General features: G+C 36.9%; 1 protein-coding gene across 3 annotated transcripts in view; it reads right to left on the reverse strand.

The window, feature by feature from the left end:
* The window catches only part of TENM1 (teneurin transmembrane protein 1), a 657,629-nt gene that overhangs the window by 221,592 nt on the left and 408,667 nt on the right, over window positions 1-27,370 (reverse strand). The window lies entirely within an intron of this gene.

The raw sequence follows: 27,370 nt of genomic DNA on the forward strand, positions 1-27,370 counted from the left end.
TGCACTCCAGCCTGGGCAACAGAGTGAGACCCTGTCTCAAAAAAAAAAAAAAAATTCCAACATTGAAGAAAGCGGTAAGCCAAATAAATGAAGCAAAATTGAAAGAAGACAAAAGGGAAAAGGACAAATTCACAGTCACAGTCAGAGACTTTACAGCCCCCCTCTCACACCAACTGATAGAGCAAGCAAACAAATCAGAAGGAGTATGAAATATTTAAGCAACATGGTTAACAGATTTGATCTAATTGATATATATAAGACACTGCCATAAATGACTACAAAATACACATAATGTATTTCAAATGTATATAGGACATTTACAAATATTGACCATGTGCTAGGCTCTAAAGCAAGTCTTGATATATTTAGAAGTATTGAAGTCATACATAGGATATTTTAAGTCCAGTATGAAATTAAACTTGAAATTAGTAATAACAGATGAATCTAAAATCCATACATGTTTGGAAATCAAGAAATACACTTTTGAATAAAACATTAAACAAATAAGACATCATCATGAAAATTAGAAGAGACTGAAATGAGTGAAAATGTGTAATATAATTAAATCCATGTGTACAGAAAAATTTATAAGGTAGAAAGAAAAACGAGCTGAAAAACCATGACCTAAGTATCGATTCTAAGAAATTAGAAAAAGAAAACCAAAGTATACTCCAAGAAAGTAGAAGGAAGAAAATACTAATTTTAAGAGCTAAAGCTAATACAATAGGAATAAATATACTACAGAAATAATCAACAAAGTCAATACTTGATGATTGGCTCAGACCAACAGAATTGATAAACTCCTGGTGGAGACTGATCAAGATGAAAATACAGAAGACACAAATAACCAATATCAGAAATAAAATATGACTTTGCTATACATAGTACAAACATAAAACATCCTAAGAGGATATCACTAACAGCTTTTTGTCAACACATCTGAAATTTTTGATGAAATGAACAAATTTCTAGAATAATACAACTTAATAAACTACAAGAAAAAATGGAAACTGAATAGTTTCTGTAAAGAAACTTAATCCATAATGGAAAACATTACCACAAAGAAAATTCCAGTCTCAGATGACTTCATTTGTAAATATACCAAACTTTTAAGAAAGAAAAATTGCCAATCTTAAACTTTTCCAAAAAACAGAAAAAGAGGAAGCTCTTAACAATATGCCTTATGAGGTCAGCATAATCCCGATATAAAATTCTGAAGGATATTATTTAAAAAATATATGCCAATCTTTCTCATGAAGATCTCATTCATGGATACAAAAATCCTAAACAAAAATTAACATAGCAAATCTAGCATTACATAACAGGAAATAATATCATGACCAATTTGTGCTTATTCTAGGAATATATTATAAGATTGCTTTCACATTTGAAAATTAACAAACGTAATTCATCACATATATGGAATAAAATAGAAAAATCAAATTATCATCTCAATAGATACATAATAGGTATTTCATAAAATACTAAACATCCATTCATGATAAAAACTTGTAACAAACTAAGACTAAAAGGAAATTTTGAGTTAACTTGCAATTAAAAGGAACTTTTAACTTTAATTTTAAAACTAAGACTAAAAGGAACTTTAAATTTGATAAAGAGTAGCTACAACACCTCATAGCAAACATCATAATAGTGAGATGTTGAAATCTTTTCTTGCATTACTAAGACTGAGAAAAGATGCCTATGATCATGACTTCTACACAATATAATTCTGGAGGTCCTAGCCAATGAAATTATGCAAGACAAAGAAAACTTGTATAAACACTGAAAAGGAATAAATAAAGTCATCATCACTCAAAGGCAGTACAACTTTAACTTAATGGACATATATAGGACCTCAAAGCTATGACTATACAATACATGTTCTTTCCAAGCACACAGAGAATAACCCACAAAAACTGACAAAGTTTCGTCTACAAAGCAAGACTCAATAAATGCCAAAGGTTCCACAGCATACAGATTATACTGCTTTACAAAATGCAGTAAAATTAGAAATCAATAAACAAAAAGATAACAAAAGAAAAATCCCAGAAAGGTGTTCTTTAAAAACACACTTAAAAATAATTCATGAATTATGTTTCAAAAATTACATTGGAATTAGAAACTGAGTAACAATGAAATACTATTTACAAAAACTTGTGGAATGCAGCTTAGAAAGTAACTTAGAGCAAATTCACAGCCTGAAATGCATGTAGTAGAAAAGAAGAATAATTGAAATCTAATGAGCAAAGTGTCCAAATCAAGAATTTAGAAAAAGGACTACATATAAGTAGATGAAGGACACAACAAAGCCAAGAGGAGAAGTTAATGAAATCGGAAACAAAGAAACAACAGAGAAGATCAACAAAATCAAAATCTGCATCTTTGAGATGAATATAAAAAACAGAGAAACCTGTGGCAAAGTAAGAGAGCTAGAAAAAAGGAAAAGAAAGAATACAAATAAACATTAAAGATTAAAATTCAAAAATAAATTACAGACTGCTACTAACAACTTTATGCCAGTAAGTCTGAAACCTTAGATAAAGTAGACTTTTCCCAGAAAACAGATGGACGTGAGAAGAAATAGAAAACCTAAATACACATTAAAAACATTGAAAACTGCCCAGATGGTTTTACAGGTGTATTTTGTCAAATTTTCAAAAGACAGATAATCTCTATTTTAAACTATACCAGAGAACCGGAAAAAAGGGAAACCATCTTGAATCATTTTATAAGACTATAGTCTAGTTCCAAGACAGTTCCAAAATTGGGTAAGAAAAGGAGAAAATGATTTTGTTTTTAAAGATGAGATGTCGCTATTTTGCCCAGACTGGACTCGAACTCTTGAGCCAAGCAATTCTTCCACCCCAGCCTCCCAAGTAGCTGGGACTGCAGGTGTGTTCCACCTTGTCCAGCTTTAGAAATGATTTCTTAATAGGCCAATCTCACTTATAAACATGGCTGCAAAAATCTCCAAGACAATATCTGGTAATCAAATCAAAAATGCACACACATACACACACACGCATACACCAGTATACAGAAGTCACAGCCAAATAAGCATGAATGCTAGGATGGTTTAACTTTAGAAAAATCTATTAATGTAATTCACCACTGAATTATTCCATTTTACTTTAACACATTTCATAATGATTAAAGAAAAATTATAATTTTATTATTATATGTAGAAAGAGTACCATTTAAAATTTAGTTCCTATTTATGATAGAATCTCCTAGAAAAGCACGGCTAAAAGATAACTTAACTGAATATGGTAAAGGTGATTTACCAAAATCCTATAGTAAGCATCATATTTAGTACAGAAATAGAGTAAGATATTCCTCTTAATGTCAGAAGAAGTACTAGAATTAACTACAGCTTCTAACTCAGCGTTGTATTGGAAATCATAGTCAGCACAAAAAAGCAACCAAAGACATAAAAAAGTGGAATGCCTGAAAAGGAAGAGATAAAATTGAATATACAAGTAAACTATGAAAGCTACAAGAGAGAATAACAAGGCTTCTGGATGTAAAACCAAAAAGAAAAAATCAATAACATGCCTAGATATCGGGGGCAGCAAATTAGAACATGTACTTTTTTTTTCTAAATAAAAGGTCCCATTAACGATAATAGCAAATATAGCAAAAAAAGGTTCCATACTCCTTCACATAAAATTTTACAACTTTATTGAAGAACATATAAAAAGACCCAATCAATGGAAAGTACTGTGTTCATGGCTCACAAGCCTCAATATCATTAGAATGTCAATTTTTCTGTACTAGTTCTATAAATTCAATGTAATTCTGGTAAATATCCCATCACAGAGCTTGAAACATGATCCTAAAATCCATATGAAACAGAAAAGGCCAAGAATATCCAAGAACATTTTGAAGCATACCTATTAATACTAGGAGGTGTGTATATCTGTCTGAACGTAAATATCCATCAGTGGGAAAGGATATATAAATTTTAGTATATTTATGCAGTGCAAAAATATAGCAGTTAACTTGAATAAGGTAGAGGTCCATGCCTGAATATGGACAAACTTTAGAAACATAACGATGAAGGAGGAAAGCAAGTTATTCATATGAAATTTAAACACATGTAGAACAATACAACATATTTTATATATATATATATATTTGGAAAAGCTTAAAAATAGGTATTGTATGGCAATGATTAGATTGAGGATAGTGGTTTCTGCTGTAGAGAAACCAGATGGGATGGCAGATGGGATCACAAAAGTATACACAGGGATTTTGTGTTTATTAATTTTTTTTTTTTTTTTTTGAGATGGAGTCTCGCTCTGTCGCCCAGGCTGGAATGCAGTGGCGGCATGATCTCAGCTCACTGCAAGCTCCGCCTCCCGGGTTTACGCCATTCTCCTGCCTCAGCCTCCCGAGTAGCTGGGACTACAGGTGCCCACCACCACGCCCGGCTAGTTTTTTTTTGTATTTTTTAGTAGAGACGGGGTTTCACTGTGTTAGCCAGGATGGTCTCGATCTCCTGACCTCGTGATCCGCCCGTCTCGGCCTCCCAAAGTGCTGAGATTATAGGCTTGAGCCACCGTGCCCGGCTGTGTTTATTAATTTTTAAAGCAAAGTAGTGGGTTTACAGCTGTTCATTATGTTATCTTACATGTCTTAAATATTTCATAATAATTTACAAAAGAGAATCAGTAAAAAACAACAGTCTTTAGAGACTGACTGTTCTATTGAATAAATAACTGGAGATATGACTTAACTTAACTCTTACACAATACCCTCCACAGATACAAACCACAACCATGAGTCGGATTTATAGTTTCAGCACAGCAAGTATCCAGGTGGGAAGCAATATCCCCATGAATGAGGGAATCCTCTACAAAATGCATTACTATAAATGAAGAAGCAGATCTTAAGCAATAAGCATTCCTCATTTTGAACTGCATCAACATTTCTGCAATTGCATCCAGTTCCAAATGGAGTTTCTGGACTGATTCTAAGACGTTTTTCAATCCCAATCTTCCTATAATCAGCAGTGGGGTTGGTGTGGGTGAAGAACTAACAGAAAACAGATGCAGGCAATTGTATAATTTATAAACAAGATAGAAATGATATTTGCTCTAATACATTTGTCTCATGAATAGTTCTATTTCATGTGTAATATTTTCTATCTTGTTGAAAATACATTAACATTACAGGCTACAAAATATGACAAAAGAATGCTAAAATATAAACATTCTTCTGTGCAAATGTATTGGAAAAGAACATGAAAAATATAGGCAGACACTTTAAAGTTCTATTGAGACATTTCATTTTTAATAAGTTTCTTTATGCATGTCAACAATGAACAACACTTGTATAAATTGAACTCAGATACAACTGGAACACTTCTTTGTTGCATGCTGACAAAGAGCAATTTGATTAAACAGTAAATCCTTCAGAGCCTCCCTCAGAACCACTTCTCTGAGATTTACTTTTTAGGCAAAAGTTTCTAGTAATGTAAACTCTGTTATTCTTGACCCCTCTGCCTTCTCCAATATTAGGTGGTGATCATATTTGGCACCCCAAAATATTAAATTTGGTTATCAGTTTCTAAAGTATACATTAATGTAAAATTTTCAATATTAAAATACGGCATTCTAAACAAGGAAAAGACACCTCTGATGTAAAAATTCATAAAAATTAAGAAATTATTACATATTCACTTGCCCAGAATCTGGTAGGATCAATTAAAGATCAGAGTAAATTAGGCTGAAAGGGAAAGCACAGGGAAGAACAGAGAATGAATGAGCCTGAATACACAGAGACCCTCTCTTTGTTAGACTTTACTGCATTTTTTCTTGGGGAAACTAAATGATGAAGATTTTCTCATTGTTTTGTATGATTAATATGAGAAATAGCAGTAAGAAAAAAAATGTAAGGTTATATTGGCAAGTGTAGGCAGTACCAGCTCAGGCTGTTTAAGGGCTGAAAAAAAATTTGGTGTACACCAAAAATTTCACTAAAATCAAGCAATGTTTCAACTAATAATAGTAAACATTGTTACAAACAAAAGTTGGTGTATTGTGTGTTGTTTCACCACGTATTTGGATCATTTTCATTTTACTGATTTCAACTCCTTCCATTTCTCAGTAGCAAATATTCTACTAGAGAGTGGGACTACTATAAGTCACTGTTAACTTTATACCAATAGAACACACATGCACACATGCATGCACATACACACATACATACATGCATGCACACACTTATTTTTGGCGTTTATTTTTCTAAAAGTAATTTGAAGAACATATTACTTGATGAGGTATCATATCTGTTTTATTGTATATGGTTAAATTATATACCATCTCTAACCAATCTTTACAAGTACCTTGCTATGATAAAGATTTGGCTTTACTGTGGGATAAGTATCACATTTTCCATGCTCGAAGTATAATGGCATCTCCTCATTTTAACACAGAAAACCTATAACATAGTATTTGTCCCTCAGTCTCAGCATTACAATGATGCTTCAATATATCTTAGTAGTTTTAATACTACCTTAAATCTGAACAATTAAACTGAAGAGATTCAAAATGATACAAAATGTCAGCTAGCTTTAACTGAACAAATAGCAACATACAAGCAGCGTAACAACAGCAACACACTCCAGCCTATACAAAACCTTGAGATGATTCTCAAATTCTTGATGGATGAGAACAAAAATCCCAAGGAATCTAGCCTGTGAAGATCAAAAGTTGTAGTGACTTTCAGCTTAATGTTTCACGGATCTTGATTGTCACATGGATGTGGATTTCCTTCATAAAGGAACTGGTTAACTGTTTCTTGGTAGATCTGAATAAGCTGACAAGACAGAAAAATCCACGCCTGACTTACAACTTTTGAATTCGATAAAATAAGTCAGTTGGCCTTTTCGCTATACAGAATCTTTCCTTTGGAATAAATCCTGTTTCCTTGCTTGCTAAATAAAATATTCTCCCTAACTGTAGATGTCACATTTTGGTTAGCTTAGTGATCAGAAGCTCAAACTATTGAAGATGAGGTGAACTTCTACTCATTTGTAGCTACAGGCTGCCAGACTGTGTTTCAATCCTTTGATTATAAACCTGACACTTTTGCCTATCCAAATAGTATTCTCAAATGCCAAAGAATGTTGAAATCTAGACATTTGTTTCACAAATGCTTATCATTTGACCCAGTAGGTACCAGACTGTCAGGGTAAAACTATCACCCTAAAGGAGCAAATATTAACTTTTTTTTTTTGAGACGGAGTCTCACTCTGTCGCCCAGGCTGGTGTGCAGTGATGTGATCTCGACTCACTGCAACCTCCACCTCCTGGGTTCAAGTGATTCTCCTGCCTCAGTCTCCTGAGTAGCTGGGACTACAGACACACACCACCACACCCAAAAAAATTTTTGTATTTTTAGTAGAGACTGGGGTTTTGCCTTCTTGGCCAGGCCGGTCTCGAACTCCTGACCTCAGGTGATCCACCCGCCTTGGCCTCCCAAAGTGCTGGGATTACAGGCGTGAGCCACTGCACCCGGCCCTGCAAATATTAACTCTTAAGGCTCCTGATCTGTCATTAGTAGTAGGCCATGGGATTGCTCAGCCATGGCAGAGTTTGTTTTGGTTTATCTACAGCTTTTCACTTAGACCTTCTTATCATAATTGCTATCTAGTTGCAGTTTGTGACCACCTAAAAGGGCAAGCTTAACTGCCTCATAGAGGTATGAAATGCATGTCTTAGACATCAGTAGAACAGTGCTCTCACTTATAAAACTATATATACTATATAGTGTATATCACTTATAAAACTACTATTGGAACAATTACTACTGCATCTTATCTAAGAGTGGCTACTTAAGAACTATTTCTTGGTAAGTTAGAAAGCTACTCTTTGTATATAAAGTTTAACACTCTTGGGCATGATTTGGTAAAACGTTAAAATTGCACTAGGCAGAATTTTTTCTCCCTTTCCTGAATGATATTTGACCTGCTTTTCCTTTTTCAGAAAATTTTGACATTACCTCGCCTCAAAATGAATTTTCATTAGTCCCCTTGATGCACATCTAAATTACCTACATGGTGTTATTCTAAGGCAATAAGCCTCCTAACTTAGCAAAGAAACTCTACAAACTGAAGATCTTCAAATATACGTCTAAGTCCCCAAGCAAATCTGATAGCATACTTCAGTGGCGAAGCCAAAGCTGTATGTTGGAAGAACACTTCACGCAGACTAAAATTCTTACTCTAAATGAAAAAGAGGTCACAGAGTTGTCTTCCCCATCCCATTCAACACTATTGCTAAGGGCTCACCATGCTTTAGAACACTAACTAATCGGCGTCCACAAGAGAGACAATACTAGCAATCATCAGGCAACCTCTGCAACAGTGGTAGGCTTCTGCATCCTGAATGCAGAAGGTGTGTTCAAGGCATTACAAAGGCATGGAAAGTAGCTTTCTGTCAAAGACCTGGGCAGGGGCTGCATACATATTTACAAAGCTGCCATCATAGCCCAACAGACCATGCACCAACAGTTTATTTTTACCCCTATAAATAAACATGACAGGGGAGAAAAGAAATGTAAAGAACCCAGAGTCAACAAAATCCTCGGCATGATGAAGAAAAAGGCGTATAAATGTCCTTATATAGTATTTCAATGCACAGTTTAGTGTCATTTAAGACATTTAGTTCTTAAAAAATTTATAGTTTTACTCTATGGCAATTATCAAGGCTCTATGGTTATTAGTGTCATCTGAACTTTAAGAGATATATTTGTATGTTTCCTATGAGTTGCCACACCCATTCCTCTAAGGATTAATAATGGAGTAAAGCATTTGACTTTATGTCTATCCTTGTCTCATGATATCAACATTCTAGTGAGGTTACACTGTACTGTAGGAAAGCTATGAGGAGGTAGTATATCAATCTTGCTATATTTACACAAAGTTAAAGTCCTTGGCTCACTCTCAATTTCACAAACAGCATGCATGCTACGCATTTCTACCTGGCTAAGCCACCAGCATCTTTAAACTCAACATGTTTACAACCTACATTTTAATCTCTACTCATTAATCAGTTCTTTACCCTGATTTCACTATTTTTTTTTTTTTTTGAGGCAGGGGTCTCACTCTGTTGCCCAGGCTGGAGTGCAGAGGCTAGATCATGGCTTATGGTGGCGTTGACCTCTCAGGCCCAAGCAATCCTCCCACCTCAGCCTCCTGAGCAGCTGGAACTACAGACACATGCCACCATGCCCCACTAATTAAAAAATTTTTGCAGAGATTGGGTCTCACTATGTTGCCCAGGCTGGTCTTGAACTCCCGGGCTCAAGCAATCTTCCTGTCTTGGCTTCCCAAGTAGCTGGGATTACATAAATAAGCCACCACATCCAGCCTGATTTTACTATTTTTGTTAGTATCACAATAATAGTCCTAGTTTCCAAGGCTAGGAAACTCGGCATTATGCTTTCATCTTCCTTTTGCCTTATGCTCATATCCAGCTACATCTTCCAGTTCTTCTGTTTTCAACACTTCTTCTATTTCTCTCTCTCTGGAGGGCCAGGATAGCATAGTGATTACGAGTATGGACTCTAAAGTCTGATTTCCTGGTCTGGAATCGTAGCTCAGACATGGATTAACTATGGGACCTTGAGCATCTCACTAAATCTTTCTATGCTTTGGCTTCCCATCTATAAAATGGGGTTGGTACAAGGAACAAATGAGTTAATATATGTAAAGTGCTTACATATATTACATATAGTGCTGGGTACATAAGTATTACATAACTGTTAGAAATTATGACTACCTCTGTTTCCAATACACTTATCTGGCCCTTCACCATCTTTTGTGTTGAATCTCACAAAAGCCTCCTCATCGGCTTCACAAATGCTCTGTTCTCTTTTTAAACATCCCACATACAACTATAAGCTAGAAGAACAGAATCTTAGGGCTTGGGAAAACTTTAAAATTAATCTGGCCAGTCCTTCACTTTGACATACAAACTTCCTACCTTTCCAATATTTTCCCAAAAGTTCAGCTATACATCACAAAGCCAGTCAATTCTATTTTTATGCAGCCATATCAGCTATATTAGAAAGTAATTTGTTGATTTGAACTGAAATCTGCTGTCCATTTTCTTTCACCAATTAGATTTATTTGTGTCGTTTAATTCTGCCAAAAATTAGCATACTCTCTTTTCTACTGGTCAGCCCCTCAGATCACTGAAGATAGCTATTTGATCTCAATTAAATTTTTCTTTTTCTATCCACCCGAGTCCTACAAATGTTGCTCATGTTACATTGTTTGCTTACCCTTAATATATTGGTTACTCTTCTCTGCACAAAGCACAGCTCTGGTCACACACTACATATAAAAATATTTCATAGTTTACCAAAGCACACCGAAGTCCAAAATCCTTAGCCCAGAAATCTAAACTCTCTCTAACCAAGCCCCAATTGTTACTTTTTTGACTTTGGTTTTCATGGTTCTCCAGCTTGCATCCTTTGCTACAGACAAATTTGACTGCTAGCCCTATTCTATTTAGTAGAATCACCTTCCTTTTCATGCTTTTGGGGCTCTACAATGTTTTCCCTTTCTTTTTCAAGGCCTTTCCCACAGCCTATCTCTACCTGCACAGATGATTTTTCCACTTGAAGCTTGAATGACACCTTCTTCAGGCAACAGTCCATGGTCTAAGATGCTCCAAGGCAGGGATGACCTTCTCCTCTTCTATACTATTATAGAGTTTTGTTTATACATATATTATGATTGTTATTGCATGTAATCTTTTATTGTAGTTTTTATACATATGCATTATTCTTCCCACTATATTGTAAGTTGATGAAGGCAGGAACTAGGTCTTAAACCTTTTTTTCTCTTTCACACATTTCTAGCACATGATAAGCACTCAATAAATATCTGTAAGATTATTTCATTAATTCATTTAACGAACATTTATTGAGTACTCTGCATAGCTCAGGGCAAACTTGAGCTTTATATACTTTGATTAAATAAATTACTGATGAACATAAAAGTGTCTGAAATTTTCAGTCTGAGTGACTAGAAAAATGTTGGCATCATTGAGGGAAACCAGGAAGTCAGGATGAGTTATGTTTGGTTTTGGTTGTGTTTAATTCAAGGTGCTGGCAAAAGATGCAGAATGATAGGTATTTACTAAGCTGGCATATGGATAGGCATTTACTAAGCTAAGATTCTATTATCGGAGCTTACAGTTGTGTGTGGGAAAGCTGCATGCTAGGTGCTAGTGTGGATCAAAAAAAAAAGGCAGGAAAGAGGGTGTTGCTAATTCATAGGCACTTGTCTGAGATTAACTTTAAATCAACGTAACGACATAAAAACTAGTGGCTACATAGTAAGGAAACACCGTCAGTGTCCACTGACAGACAAATGGATAAAGAAAATGTAGTATATACACAATAAAATTCTATTCAGCCTTAAAAAAGAAGGGGATCCTGCCATTTGCTACACATGTATGAACCTGGAGGATGTTATGCTAAGTGAAATAAGCCATGCACTGAAAGGTAAATACTCTATGATCTCACTTATATGTGGAATCTTATATATGTGTGTGTATATATATACACACACATACACATATATACACACACATGTAGATATACATGTGTATATATGTATATGAATGTATACTCATATATATATACACATGTGTATATATATGTACACACACATACACACAGAGTTAGGGAATAAAATAGTGGTTATGGAGTGGGGTTGGGGAGAGGAAATGGGAAGATTTAGGTTAAAGGACACAAAGTAGCAGATATGTAGGATGAACAAGTCTAGAGATTTAATGTACAACATGAGGACCATAGTTAATATAATTGTACTGTATTAAGAATTTTTTATTTTTTATTTCATTAAAAAGTTTTTTTCAACTTTTATTGTAGATTCAGGAGGTACACATGCAGGTTTGTTACCTAAGTACACTGCATAATGCTGAGGTTTGGGGTATGAATGATCCTGTAACCCAGGCACTGAGCATAGTACCCAACAGCTAGTTTTCAACCCTTCCCCCTCCCTCCTTCCGCCTATAGTAGTTCTCAGTTTCTATTGTTGTCATCTTTATGTCCCTGAGTACCCAATGTTTGGCTCCCACTTATAAGTGAGAACATGCAGTATTTGGTTTTTCTTTCCTGTTAGTTTGCTTAGGATAACGGCCTCCAGCTCCTTCCATCCATGTGGCTACAAAGAACAATATTTAGTTCTTTTTTTTTTTTTTTTTTTTTTGAGATGGAGTGTTGCTCTGTCACACAGGCTGGAGTGCAGTGGCACAATCTTGGCTCGCTGCAACCTCCACCTCCCGAGTTCCAGGGATTCTCCTGCATCAGCCTCCCAAGTAGCTGGGATTACAGGTGCGTGCCACCACGCCCAGCTAATTTTTTTGTATTTTTAGTAGAGATAGGGTTTCACCATGTTAGCTAGGATGGTCTCCATCTCCTGACCTGGTGATCTGCCCACCCCAGCCTCCCAAAGTGCTGGGATTACAGGCATGAGCCACTGCACCTGGCCTATTTAGTTTTTTTTTATGGCTACATAGTATTCCATGGTACATATGTACCACATTTTCTTCATCCAAGCCTCCATTGATAGGCATCTAGGTTGATCTCAAGTCTTTGTTATTGTGAATAGTGCTGTGATGAACATGCAAGTGTGTGTGTCTTTTCGGTAGAACAATTTGTTTTCTTTTGTATATATCCCCAGTAATGGGATTGCTGGATTGAATGGTAGTTTTAACTTCTTTAAGAAATCTCCAAATTGCTTTCCACAGTGGTTGAACTATTTTTCACTCCCACCAACAGTGGATAAGTGTTCCCTTTATTTCACAGCCTCACTAGCATCTTTTTTTTTTTTTTTTTTTTTACTTTTTCATAGCAGCCATTCTGACTTAGGTAAGATGGTATCTGACTGTGGTTTTGATTTCCATTTCTCTGATGATTACTGATGTGGAGCATTTTTTCATATGTTTGTTGGCTACTTGTATGTCTTCTTTAGAGAAGTGTCTATTCATGTCTTTTGCCCATTTTTAAAAAACTAATTTTATTTTAAGTTCCGGGATACATGTATGGGATGCGCAGGTTTGTTTCATAGGTAAGCAGGTGCCATGGTGGTTTACTGCACCTATCACCTAGGTATTAAGCCCCACATGCATTAGCTATTTATCATGATGATCTCCCTCCCCCACCCCCCAATAGTCCCCAGTGTGTGTTGTTCCCTTCCCTGTGTCCATGTGTTCTCATTGTTCAGCTACCACTTACGAGTAAGAACATGCAGTGTTTGGTTTTCTGTTCCCGTGTTAGTTTGCTGAGGATAATGGCTTCCAACTCCATCCATGCCCCCAAAGGACATGATCTCATTCTTTTTTATGGCTGTATAGTATTCCATGGTGTGTATGTACCACATTTTCTTTATCCAGTCTATCATTGATGTCTTTTGTCAATTTTTAATGGGATTATTTGTTTTTTGCTTGTTCAATTGAATCAATTGATTCTTCCAATCTATGAGCATGGAATGTTTTTCGTTTGTGTATTCTATGATTTCTCTGAGTAGCATTTTGAAGTTCTCCTTGTAGAGATCTTTCAACTCCTTGGTTAGATGTATTCTTAAATACTTTATTTTTTGTGACTATTATAAATGGATTGTATTCTTGATTTGGCTCTCAGCTTGAACATTATTGGTGTATAGAAATGCTACTTATTTTTGTTTATTGATCTGTGTATCCTGAAACTTTACTGAAGTCCTTTATCTGCTCCAGGAGCTTTTTGGCAGAGTCTTTAAGGTTTTCTAGGTATAGAATCATGACATCCATGAAGACAGATAGTCTGGGTTCCTCTCTTCCTGTTTGGACACCTTTTATTTCTTTTGCCTAATTGCTGTGGCTAGCACTTATAGTACTATGTTAAATAGGAGTGGTGAGAGTGGGCATCCTTGTCTTGTTACAGTTCTCAAGGGGAATGCTTCCAGTTTTTGCCTGTTCAGTATGATGTTGGCTGTGAGTTTGTCACAGATGGCTTTTATTATTCTGAGGTATGATAAGAAACTGATGCCTAGTTTCTTGAGGTTTTTCTTTATTTTATCATGAAGGTATTTTGGAGTTTATCAAAAGCTTTTTCCATATCTATTGAGATGGTCATATGACTTTCATTTTTAAGATGAATCACATCTATTGATTTCTGTATGTTGAATCACTCTTACATCCCAGGGATAAAGCCTACTTGATTGTGGTGCACCAGCTTTTTGATGTACTGATGGATTCAGTTTGCTAGTATTTTGTTGAGAATTTTTGCATCTATGCTCAACATCTATGTTTTGCATCTATGTTCAACAGGGATACTGGCTTGTAGTTTAATTTTTTTGTTGTATCTTTGCCAGGTTTTGGTATCAGGGTGACGTTGCCTTCATAGAATGAGTTAGGGAGGAGTCACCTGCCTTGATTTTTTGGAATAGTTTCAGTAGAATTGGTACCATCTTTTTTTTTTTTAAAAAAATTATTATTATACTTTAAGTTCTAGGGTACGTGTGCATAACGTGCAGGTTTGTTACATATGTATACTTGTGCCATGTTGGTGTGCTGCACCCATCAACTCGTCAGCACCCATCAACTCGTCATTTACATCAGGTATAACTCCCAATGCAATCCCTCCCCCCTCCCCGCTCCCCGTGATAGGCCCCGGTGTGTGATGTTCCCCTTCCCGAGTCCAAGTGATCTCATTGTTCAGTTCCCACCTATGAGTGAGAAAATGAGGTGTTTGGTTTTGTTCTTGCCATAGTTTGCTGAGAATGATGGTTTCCAGCTGCATCCATGTCCCTACAAAGGACACACACACACACACACACACACACACACACACACACACACACACACACAAAGAAAGGTACCATCTCTTCTTTGTACATCTGGTAGAATTTGACTGTGAATCTATCTGTTTGGGGCTCTTTTGGTTGCTAGAATTTTTACTACTGCTTCAATTTTGGAATTTGATATTCATCTGTTCAGGCTTTCAATTTCTTCTTGTTCAATCTTAGGATGTTATGTTTTTCCAGGAATTTATTCATTTCCTTTAGATTTTCTAGTTTGTTTGACTGAAAGTGTTAATAATAGTCTCTGAGGATCTTTTGTATTCTATGGGACTGGTGGTAATGTTAGCTTTGTTATTTCTGATTGTGCTTATTTGGATCTTCTCCCTTTTTTATTTTTTAATCTAGCTAGTGGTGTATCCATCTCTTTTTATCCTTTCAAATAACTAACTTTCGGTTTTGTTAATTCTTTGCTTGGATTTTTGAGTTTAATTTATTCAGTTCTGCTCTGATTTTAGTCATTTATTTTCTTCTGGTAGCTTTAGGGCTAGTTTGTTCTTGTTTTCTATTTCCTCTAGGTGTGGTGTTAGATCATTAATCTGAGATGTAACTTTTTGAGGTAGGCATTCAGTGCCGTAAACTTTCCTGTTAACACAGCTTTTGCTGCATCTTAGAGACTTCGGTATGTCATGTCTTTGCTTTCATTTATTTCAAATTTATTTTTTTTAAATTTGTGCCTTAACTTCATTGTTTACACAAAAGTCATTCAGGAGCAAGTTGTTTAACTTTGACGTAACAGTGCAGTTTTGAGAGATCTTCTTGGTATTGATTTCTATTTTTATTCCACTGTGGTCCAAGAGTATGGTGGAATTGTATTTGAATTTCAACTGTATTTTGAAATTACTTGAGTGTGTTTTCAGTTCCAGAAGCTTTGATTTCTGTTTAGCATATTATTCTCTTCCTTTATTTCCTGGATTGCTTTAGAAGTTTCTTTGTGTTGGTTTTCAACCTTGTCTTGGATCTCATTGAGCTTCTTTGTAACTGTGCTTTGAATTCTTTCCCTGTAATTTCTGAATTTCTATTTTGGTTAGGAACCATTGCTGGACCTGCTAGTGTGATCCTTCGATGGTGTTGCTACATTCAGATTTTTATGGTGCCAAAACTCTCATGCTGGTTCCTTCTCATCTGGAGACGTTGGCACTTCTAACTTTTGTAATTATTTCCTTGCCAGTAGGTTTTTTCTTCATTGTTCTTTACCTAAAATATTATTATTATTATTATTATTATTATTTTGAGACAGAGTATTGCTCTGTCACCCAGGCTAGAGTGTAGTAGTACAATCTCAGCTCACTGCAACCTCCACCTCCCAGGTTCAAGTGATTCTCCTGCCTCAGCCTCCTGAATAGCTGAGACTACATGCGTGTGCCACCACGCCCAGCTAATTTTTATATTTTTAGTAGAGATAGGGGTTTCCCATGTTTGGCAGGCTGGTCTCGAACTCTTGATCTCAGGTGATCTGCTCCCCCCCGCCCCCCTTGGCCTCCCAAAGTGCTGAGATTATAGGTGTGAGCCACCATGCCGGGTCTTACTGTTTGTTTTGTTTTGTTTAACTTCCCTTTCCTTTTCTCCCCCTCCCGAGGGGGTGTGATTGCAGAGAATGCTGGGTATGGGCTGTCTTTTGGCTTTGCTTCTATAGCTCTGGGCACTTCTCTTAGCAGGTTTTATATCGGGTTGTGCAGTTAGACCTACAAGCCAGTAGATGGTGCTTGTAGGTAAAAGCTAGCTACAGCTAACGTGGCTGCATATATACTTGATCCTTGTTTACTGGTGGAAACTCTCTGTTCTCTCAGGCAATGGGCTGATGCATGCAGTGCAGAGTGCTCTGAACTTTGCTCAGCCCCAGGGTTGTAGGGGACAAGATGAATGGGGCTGGACTAGGCAGGTCCACCTACAGATCCTCCAATGGCAGGCACAAGCACCAGTGCCAAGTGATAATCCAGTAGGCAGCCACCAGGTGAATAGGTGCTTTGAATGCCTGGAGATCTCCCTGGGCATGTAGCAGAGAGGGCCTCCCTGCATCAAGATCTCTGCACAGGAAGGATGGGGCAGGTCAGGATGCCAATCCAGGTGAGTTGGTGCTCCAAATGCCTGGAGATCTGCCTGGGCTTGGAGCAGAGAGAGCCTCACTACACCATGATCTGTGCCCAGAAAGGGTGCAGCAGCTCATGGTGCTGAACCAGGCAAACAGTTGCTTTAAATGTCTGGAGATCTACCTTGGTATGGAGCGGAAGGGGCCCTGCTGCACCTCAGTTTATGTCCATGAAGGGTGAGGAGGCTCAGGCTGCTAGTCTAGGCAAGCAGGTGCTCCAAATGCCTAGATTTCTGCCTGGGCATGGGGCAGAGAGGGCCCTACTGGACCAAAATCTACGTCCAGGAAGGATGGAGCAGCTCAGGCTTCTGGTCCAAGAAAGTGAATGTTCTAAGTACCTGAATTTCTGTCTAGGGTGGAGTGGAGAGGGTCCTGCTGTACCATGATCTCAGAGGAGCAGGCTGGGGCACTTAGCAATGGCATACACAGACCAGACTCAGGTTGCCAAGCTGGCACTGGCTGCAAATCTCGCTTCCCAAGGGAAACTGCAGTTATCGTACCAACTCAGGCTTGCAATGGGGGAGAGCATAATTCCAGTGCCTCCTGCTGAGGTGCTTTCCATAGTTTTGGCTGTGGAGGCCCTTACCCTACTCCAGAGCAGATGCTCCAGTCTCTGGCCTGAGACTAAAATGCCTGTGTGGCCACACTTCTGGGTTGCCAAGGAATGGCTGATTTTGTATGCACCCAGATTTAAAATGGCATCTTGCTCTCATTCTTGGGTCTGGGAAAATATCTGCAGCTTTTCCTGGTATCTTTCTCTCATAGTATCTCCAAGCCTCTTTCTAAGTCAGCTCTAGGGCTTGGGCAAAACAAAGTGCTTTCCCTTGGCCTAGGTTGCTCAGATCCACTGTGGAAAGGTGAGTCACAGAGGGAAGCTCTCTGCCCCTCTTATGTACTTGGGCTTCACTCACTTTTATCAGCTGGATGACATCATGGGGGCTGTTTGCCAGCATTCACCTCCCTGGGATGTGGAGTGTCCTTCACAATTCCCAGAATAATGCTTTTTTAACTTAAAAAAAATCTTCTCATGTCAGAAGAGAGTGGACCCCAGGCTGGGAGAGGAATGTCTTAGTTACCTCGGGTTGCAATAACCAAATACCATAGAATGGGTGGCTGAAACAGCAGAAAATTATTTCTGACAGTTCTGAAGGCTGAAATCCAAGATCGAGGCGCAGCATGGTCAGGTTCTGGTGAGGCCCCTCTTCCAGATTGTGGATAGCTGACTTCTCACTGGGTCCTCAAGGATTTTTTTAAATAGATAGATTTTAGCTGCTCTTGTCACAAAAAGTAACATGAGATGATAGATATTTTAATTTCTTTCACGATAGTAACCATTCTACTATCTATGTGCATCCCATAATATCATGTTGTAGACCTCAAATATATACAACAAAATTATTACATAGTCCACAAAACTAATGACTATGAACAAAGTCATTCTTTTCTCATGTACTTGGAAAACTCCTAAATTTCTCTGTTTGATACTAAAAGTAAACATTTGAATCTCTGTTTTCATTCATATCTTCATTCACTGAGGACTTCTATAGAATCACTGGTTTGAAAGGCCTAGAATGTGGGAATAGCTAATTCTTAATGAGGCTTCAAAGGTCAGTTCTCACCCGTTACAATCTCCTGGCCACTTGCAAGCTATCGATAAACACATTAGACAAATGTCCTTGCTCTTTTGAAGGACAAAAGTGTTGTACTCCTTTGTGGTTTGGTTTCTAACTTTTGAGAGCACCAAGAGCAGTCCAAATTCAAACGAAGAAGCAGCTTCCTCCCACTCTGTTGTCAATTATCTTCTTGGGAAGTTTCTTTGCAGAGTTTTTGTGCATCTCTGAGCCAATTACCACAAGAAAACAAAATGACCTTTAAATTAAAACAATATGAGTATACTTGAAATTTGCAGCGAGAATAGATCTTAAGTGTTTTCACCACATACACACACACACACACACACACACACAAAAGTAACTATGTGAGGTGATGGATGAGCTAATTAACTTGATTGTGGTAATAACTTCACAATGCATATGTATAAAATCATCGCTGTGTACATCTTAAATGTATACAATTTTATTTGTTAATTATGTCTCAACAAAGCTAGAGTAAAAAAGAAGAAAGGAAACAATTTGAAATGCAAATGATTGACTAATAATTTCCAATTATGTAAGATATTCTTTTGTAAAAAATATGAATACTCACTTGACAGTTGTAGACTATAGCCGCAAATAAAAACAAATATGTTGATCATTTATACTGAAAATGAAATATACCCTTAATCATTTTCTTCTTAGCATCTAAATTCAGACTGTGGTTTATTTGGTTTGCTCTTATAAAAAGAAATAAAAGCCAAAACTCTTACTTAAGTTTTAATATATTCAACCACATTTCAGATTTTTCTTAACAAGCCTAAATATTAAAACAGCTTTTAAAGATGAGCATATAAAATAAACAAATCATCTTTATCATGAAAGCACTCCGATTATACTTTCCTTGTATTTTTAAATGATGACTCTTTTAGAATTATCCAAACCCTGTAACTGTCACATTCCTAACTTTCCATTTTTAATAAAAATTATTTCCATAAAGATTAGAAATTAATCTGACCTGACTCTCAAAACTAATATAGTTTAGCACAGGAAGCTGTAAAAATTCACCTATCTAGGTTTAATAAAGAAAGTTTTTTCAATTTAAATATGCATTGCATTTAATAAGCTTGCATGATAATTTCAACAATGTTCATGGGTTCTTTAAATTACCTTCCTGCTATGTCCAGGATACAATCCAATTTCATTTTTAAGCAACTGAATTAAGAAAAGGTTTCAAAATCACAAAGCAATTTCTGAATGACACAAAATGAAATGATTAGAAGCCAGCCAATCAGATTGCTCTTATGGTTGACTTAAGAGAAAAAAATTGTTTGCCTATATTTCTGTAAACCCCAAATATATGAGTTTTTGGATACACCTAAATGTTTGACTCTTAGATATCTTTTATCCAAACATTTGTCATTGTGAGGATCAGCATTCCATCCTTTTTTCCTTCCTTTCGACTTTTCATTCACATGAGTTAAACATTTTGCTAACTGGCAGAATACAACAACAAAGACAGATATGGCCCCTGCCTTCATGGAGCATAAAATCTATTGCATACATACTCAAAGAAATGTGGAACTTCAAATTGAGAAAAGTACTATGAAGGAGCAATGCAGAGTGCAATGGGAGATTATCACAGGGTGACCCAACTTAATTTGAAGGTGCCAGGATTTTGACCATTTTTAGGCATTGGCATTTAAGTTGAAAACTACAGGATGAATGGGCAAACGTATTTGGCAATGGGGAAATGAAATAGATAATATGTGTCATAAGGAGAGTAAGAGAGAGAGGCAGAATGAATGGTATGAGATGGGACTGGACAAGTAGAGGTCAGATAATTCAGGGCCTTGTAGGCCTTGCTAAAATTTTGGACTTTATTATAGTAGCAATTGAAAAACCCTGAAAGGTAGTAGAGAGTAACAAAAAGCATATTTGCTTTACAAAGATCTCTTTGGATATAATATAGAGAATGGAGTAGAAGGAAGAAGAGGCTATATAAGTGGCCAGAAAACATATGAAAAAATGCTCAACATCACTAATGACAAGGGAAATGCAAATCAAAACCACAGTGTAATACCACCTTACTCCTGCAAGAATGGCCATAATTTTAAAAATCAAAAATATCATAGCTGTTGGCATAGATGTAGTGAAAAGGAGCCCTTTTACATTGCTGGTGGGAATGTAAAGTAGTACAACCACTATGGAAAACGGTGTGTAGATTCCTTAAAGAAGTAAAAGTAGATCTACCATTTGATATAGCAATCCCACTCCTGGATATCTACCCAGAAGAAAAGATGTCATTATATGAAAAAGACACTTGCACATGCATGTTGATAGTAGCACAATGTGCAGTTGCAAAAATATGAAACCAGCCCATAAGCCCATCCATCAACGAGAGGATAAAGAAAATGTGGTATATAAATATCATGGAATAATACTCAGCCATAAAAAGGAACAAAGTAATGGCATTCACAGCAACCTGGATGGAGGTGGAGACCATTATTCTAAGTGAAGTAACTCAGGAATGGAAAAACCAAACATTGTATGTTCTCTTGTAAGTGGGAGCTAAGATATGAGGATGCAAAGGCATAAGAATGATATAACGGACTTTGGGGACTTGAGGGGAAGGGTGGGAGAGGGATGGAGGATGGGGAATGGGTGATAAAAGACTACACATTGGGTAGAGTGTACACTGATTGGGTGATGAGTGCACCAAAATATCAGAAATCACTGCTAAAGAACTTATCCATGTAACCAAACACCACCTCCTCCCCACAAATCTATTGAAATAAGAAAAAGAACCCTATCTCTCACCGTATACAAAAATCAAATCAAAATGCATTAGAGACTTAAATCTAAGACCTCAAACTATGGAACTACTACAAGACATAGTTGGGGAAAATCTACAGGACATTGATTTGGGCAAAAATTTGTTGAATAATACCCCATAAGCATAAGCAACCAAAGCAAAAATGGACAAATGGAATGACACAAAGTTAAAAAACTTCTGCACAGGAAAGAAAATAATCAACAAAGTGAAGAAACAACCCACAGAATGGGAGAAAATATTTGCAAAGTACTCATCTCACAAGAGATTAATAACCAGAATATATAAGGAGCTCAAACAACTCTATAGGATAAAACCTAATAATCTGATCAAAAGATGGGCAAAATATTTGAATAGACATTTCTCAAAAGAAGACATACGAATGACAACCAGGTATATGAAAAGGCACTCAACATCACTTATAATCAGAGAAATGCAAATCAAAACTGTAATGAGAAATCATCTAATCCCAGTTAAAATGGCATATCTCCAAAAGACAGATAATAACAAATGCTAGTGAGGATATGGACAAAAGGGAACCCTAGTACACAGTTGGTGGGAAGGTAAATTAGTACAACCACTATGGAGAACAGTTTTGAGAACAGTTAGTTCTCATAAAACTAAAAATAGAGCTACCATATGATCCAGGAATCCCACTGCTGGGTATATACCCCAAAGAAAGGAAATGAATATATCAAAGAGAAATCTGCACTCCTATGTTCGTTGCAGCACTGTTCACAATAGCTAAGATTTGGAAGCAACCTAAGTTGTCTATCAACAGATGAATGGATAAAGAAAATGTGGCACATATACACAATGGAGTACCATTCAGCCACAAAAAAGAATGATATCCTGTCATTTGCAACAACATGGAGGGAACTGGAGATCATCATGTTAGGTGAAATAAGCCAGGAATAGAAAGATGAACATTGCACATGCTCACTTATTTGTAGGAACTAAAAATCAAAACAAGTGAACTCATGTGGACAGGGAGTAGAGGGATGGTTACCAGAGACTGGGAAGGGTAGTGGGGTTGGGTTGAATGGTGTGGGAGGGAGATGGGGATGGTTAGTGGGTACAAAATAATAGAAAGAATGAATAAGATCTACTATTTGATAGCACAACAGGGTGACAATAGTCAATAGTAATTTAATTGTACATTTAAAAATAACTAAAAGAGTATAATCGGATTGTTTGTAACACAAAAGATAAATGCTTGAGATAATGGATACCTCATTTACTCTGATGTGATTATTATACATTGCATGCCTGTATCAGGATACCTTTTGCACCCCATAAATATATACACCTACTTAGGATGTATGTGTAGCAAACAACATAGTATATATAGGGTTCAGTGCTATCAGAGGTTTCAGACATCCACTGGGAATCTTGAAACATATCCCCCATGGATAATGGGGACTACTGTATGCAAAATACTTTTACGAAGTAGAATTACAAGACTTGGCGACTGATTAGATAGAGTGCAAAGGATATGGAAAAGCCATGAATCGTGTCTTAGTTTGGCATGTGCAACTCTCTGGGTGTTTACGCTATTTCTTATCAATATAGGGACTGCTGAAGGATGAGTTCAGCTTTAGACCTCTTAAGCTGAGGTGCCTGTGAAAAATTCAACTAAAAGTGGTAAGGAGGCAGATGGATCGATGGGTCTGGAATTAAGAAGAGGTTTCAGGGGCAGAGATAAAATGTTTAAGTCACCAGTAAAAATGGTCATTGAAACCAAGGGAAAGTGTGATGAGTGCGATGAGAAATGAATGGGGCCCAAGACTGTGGGACTTTAACAATTAAAGGTCAAGTGGAGGAGGAGATCCAGCAAAAGAGAGAAGGATTTGCTATAGATGTAAAAGAAAAAATCAAGAGACTGTAGTATCACAGAAACCAGTGAAACAGAGTTTTCCATAATTAGGAGTAGTTAAGTATCCCAAATGGTACTGTAAGTCAAGTAAGGTGAACATTAAAAAGTGTTTGTCATATTTAGCAAAATGGTGATTACTGGTAACATAGTGACAGCTGTTTTGGTGGAGTGATTGGGGGTAGAAGCCAGAATGAAATAGGTTAACAAGTGATTGGAGTAAATATATTAAGGATAAGGGGATCTTGGTTTTACATTGTCAGAGAAGAGAGTTACAAATATAAAAAGGAGAAAACAAGAATGAACCCTGCGGTGCTGAACTGGAGTTGGAGGTAATAATGGAAATGCATGGTTTTCTCTAGATAGATAGATGATAAAAAAATAGATAAATAGGTAAATATTGATAGAAATTAGTGTGTGTATATCTATATGCATGTATATATAAATGTATGTGTATATTTCCTACCCCTCTTCACCATGAGGGTCTGGGAATAGCAATACTCCAACAGCAATGAACACACCTAGTGCCAAGAACAGAACTTGGCCTCTAAATACCACTCCGAGAAAAGAAATTAGGCTCCTTAGAGAAATGCCTGATTACAGGGACAGGGCGGGGAAAGTGCAAGCTGAGACTGGAATATCCTATTGAGATAAAAAGTGCTCAGAGAAAGATGAGGACATGTCAAAAACATGCAAAGGCCACCTTGAAGTGGCAGTTATTGTTTACAAAACAATTTGAGCATCAACATAAACAGAAATAGCAAGAAACTATAATTCATTGAATAATATGAAAAATCCTGAGTTCTCACAGGTATGAATAAATGAATTAATAAATTGAAAGTTTGATGAGCAATGGAATATTTACATAGCTTCAGAGTACCTCCTCACAAAACACTTGTTCATTAAAAGTGCATATGGGGAGAGTACAGTGGAGAAGCCTGGAAGATACCATCTTAATTAAATGATCAAAGTTAACATTACCAGTAGTGGGCCAAATAAATAATGGGTACCACCTGATAGGATATAATACAAACACAACATTATTTCTACAATATTCTTGCCAAAGATGTACAACCTGAATCTAAGTATGATGAAACATCAGAAAACCCCCAAATTGAGGGGCTTTGTATAAAATAACTGGTATATAATCTTTAGGAGTATCAGTCATGACAGTTAAGGAAAGATTGAGATAATCTTCCAACCCGAAGGAGACTAGAGGGCATGACAACTAAAATGTAGTGCTTTATTCTGAACCAGTTCCTTTTGCTATAAGGGATGTTGCTGGGATATGTGATGAAATATGAATAGAATCTAAGCATTAGATGTTAGTAATGTATGAATCTTAAGTTCCTGTTTTCAATAGCTGTATTGTGTTTATGTAGAATAATGCCTTTAATTTTAGGAAATACACGATAAAGAATTTGGGAGAAAAGGGTCCACAACTTATTCTTGAATGTTTCAGGGGAAGATTATCGTACTGTACTTCCACTTTTCAGTAAGCTTGTGATTGTTACCAAATAAAAAGTAAAGGGCGAATGGAAAGTAAGAAAGTGGAGAAGTTGAAGGTGAAGTTGAAACATTAAAGAAGGCAAGAGACAATTAGCTAGCTAGAGGAGAACGTGGGATTCGAAAAGGAATTTCTTTTTCAAGTGGGAGAGACAAAACCATGTTTAAAAGCTCTTGAGAGGATCTAGTAGAAACTTTGGAGTTAAACTTACATGAGAGAGAAAGTGGGAGAAAGGCGAGATCCAGAGCATTGGTGGAGGGACTGACCTTTCACAGGACTCTTCCAGCACTGTAGTGGGAGGAAGAAAGCAAGCCTGGGTGCAGATCCAACCTGATTTTAGATTTGATGGCAGGAAATTGAGGGAGTTCTCATGTGATGGATATTTTTTCTGTACAGCAGGAGACAAGGGCATCCATTGAGAATGAATGGGCAGAGGAGAAGTTAGAAGTTTGAGAAGAGAAATTCTGAAGAAGTATTTGCGGAGAACAACAAAATGAGGTAACCTGAGGAATACAGTAATATTTCTAGGCACTTTTGACATCCCAAGTGAGGTTGGTGGTTGAATTTTTAATGGTACCAGTCTACCCAAACTATGATTTTTTTTCCAATAGGGCTTGGCTACTGCTTGTATAGGTAGGGGCAAGGCTGAGAGTTGACATCATTCATTGTTCGAGTTTTTTCAGGAAGGACCAATGGGGCAATGGATTTTAGAGTATTTGCAAGAGGGATTAAAATGATAGACCATTTGTATTGGAACTTGGGACAATACATTTTTCTACATTCTCTCTTAAAGGAAGTCCTACATATATAGAATTTCTCTAACCTTTTACTGATGGAAAAAGCACTGAAACTATAACTTAGTAAACTTTCAAAGTGTTAGAAAAATTCAAAGTTGGACACTTTTCAAGCTGAAAATCTTACTCTTCCCAATAAATTACAATAATGTTCCGTAGTTTGCTCATTTGGCATCATTAATCAGAACTTTGAAGTGCGGTACATAATTTTAGGTTGAGAAGGTCCTATCTGTTCAGGTCATTTGAAATGGGTTAATTATATCAATTCTAAAGTAAAAGGACAGTTATTCCATAGTGCCTGAAACCCCCCAAACTAAAGTATTATCTCCTCATAATTCAGATACCTGTGTTTCTACATGAGCTACTTAAATTTTACCCATTTTATTTATTGGAGTTCAGAAGAAGATTTAACTGGAAGATTCTGCTGTCAAAAAATGAACTTCGAAACCACTGATGGGTCTGTTGAAAAAAAACCCTCGACCAATTTTCCAAAAATTTCAATTATAATGCCTGTGTTATCTTCCTCGCCAGAGTTTTGGAAAAATGAGCTAATGAAGCCTTGTTAAGATACATAATAATAAGATTATTGGTAAGTTGAAGGGAGAAAAATAAGTCTAGAACTTGAGGCATTGCTCAGAGTAAGCAAGGTAGGTAGGGTGGGAATCTTAGGCAGAATGAAGGTGCTATGGGCAAGGGTGAGGGACAAGGCCAGAAAAGCCACATAGGAAAACGCAGGAGCCTAAGGGGAGATTATAGGCCACTGAAGAGAAACTTTGCTATTTTCACAATTTTAATGGTATCTGGTTCTTGACCTGGGAAAATCTGAGATAAAATGATGCAACCCTTTCCCAGGATGTGGCAACCAGATGATGAAGCCAGAGAAAGTGAAACTGAAGAAGTCTTACCAAGTGTATTGGGTTAAATGGTATGTCCTTATCATAATTCCTGAATCCTGTGCATGAAACCTTATTTTGAAAAAGGGTTTTTGCAAATGTAATTAAATTAAGAATCTTAAGATTAGATCATCTTGGATTAACCTTGTGGGCACTAAATAGAATGACAAATGTCTTCATAAGAGACAGGAAAGGAAAAGGGAAGAGGAGAAGGCCATGTGAAGACAGAGGCAGAGACTGGAGTTATGTAGTCACACACTAAGGAATGCTGCCAGCCACCTGAAGCCAGAGAAGGCAAGAAATGTTTCTCCCCAGAGTCTCCAGAGAGAGTGTGGGCCTGCTGACATTTTGATTTTAGATTTCTAGCCTCCAGAACTGAGAGAGAATAAATTTCAGTTGCTTAAAGTCACCTGGTTTGGGGTAATTTGTTATGATAGCCCTAGGAAACCGGTATACTGAGCATGTCATTTAAACATATAGCAGTTCCACTGTAGTTATCAAGGCCTCATGATGCATTCTAAACATGTAGGCTTGTTGGCATTAAGCATTAATTACAATAGTAGCAGCCACTGCAAACATTTAATGGGAATTTTAGATACTAAGCACTGTGCTGAATGATGTAAATGAATTATTTTCCTGAGTCCTCAGAACAGCTCTATGATAGAAGTGCTGTTATTAACCTCACTCTACAGATGAGGGGATTGAGGCTTAACACTTTGTCTAGGGTTTCATAACCACCAGGCAGTAGAGCAGGGATTTGAGCCCACACAGCCTGACGCTGGAGCCCACACTTTGAACCACTACACTAAACTGCTTTTAGAAGTCATTTGGATACACCACAGTAGTTGGTAATAACTTATGTTCTAAATAAGTCTGATTGGCTGAACGATAAAGAGATTTTTGTTTTC

This window comes from Rhinopithecus roxellana, chromosome 7 (genome assembly GCF_007565055.1).
Source record: "Rhinopithecus roxellana isolate Shanxi Qingling chromosome 7, ASM756505v1, whole genome shotgun sequence".
In the NCBI taxonomy this organism is placed as follows: domain Eukaryota; kingdom Metazoa; phylum Chordata; class Mammalia; order Primates; family Cercopithecidae; genus Rhinopithecus; species Rhinopithecus roxellana.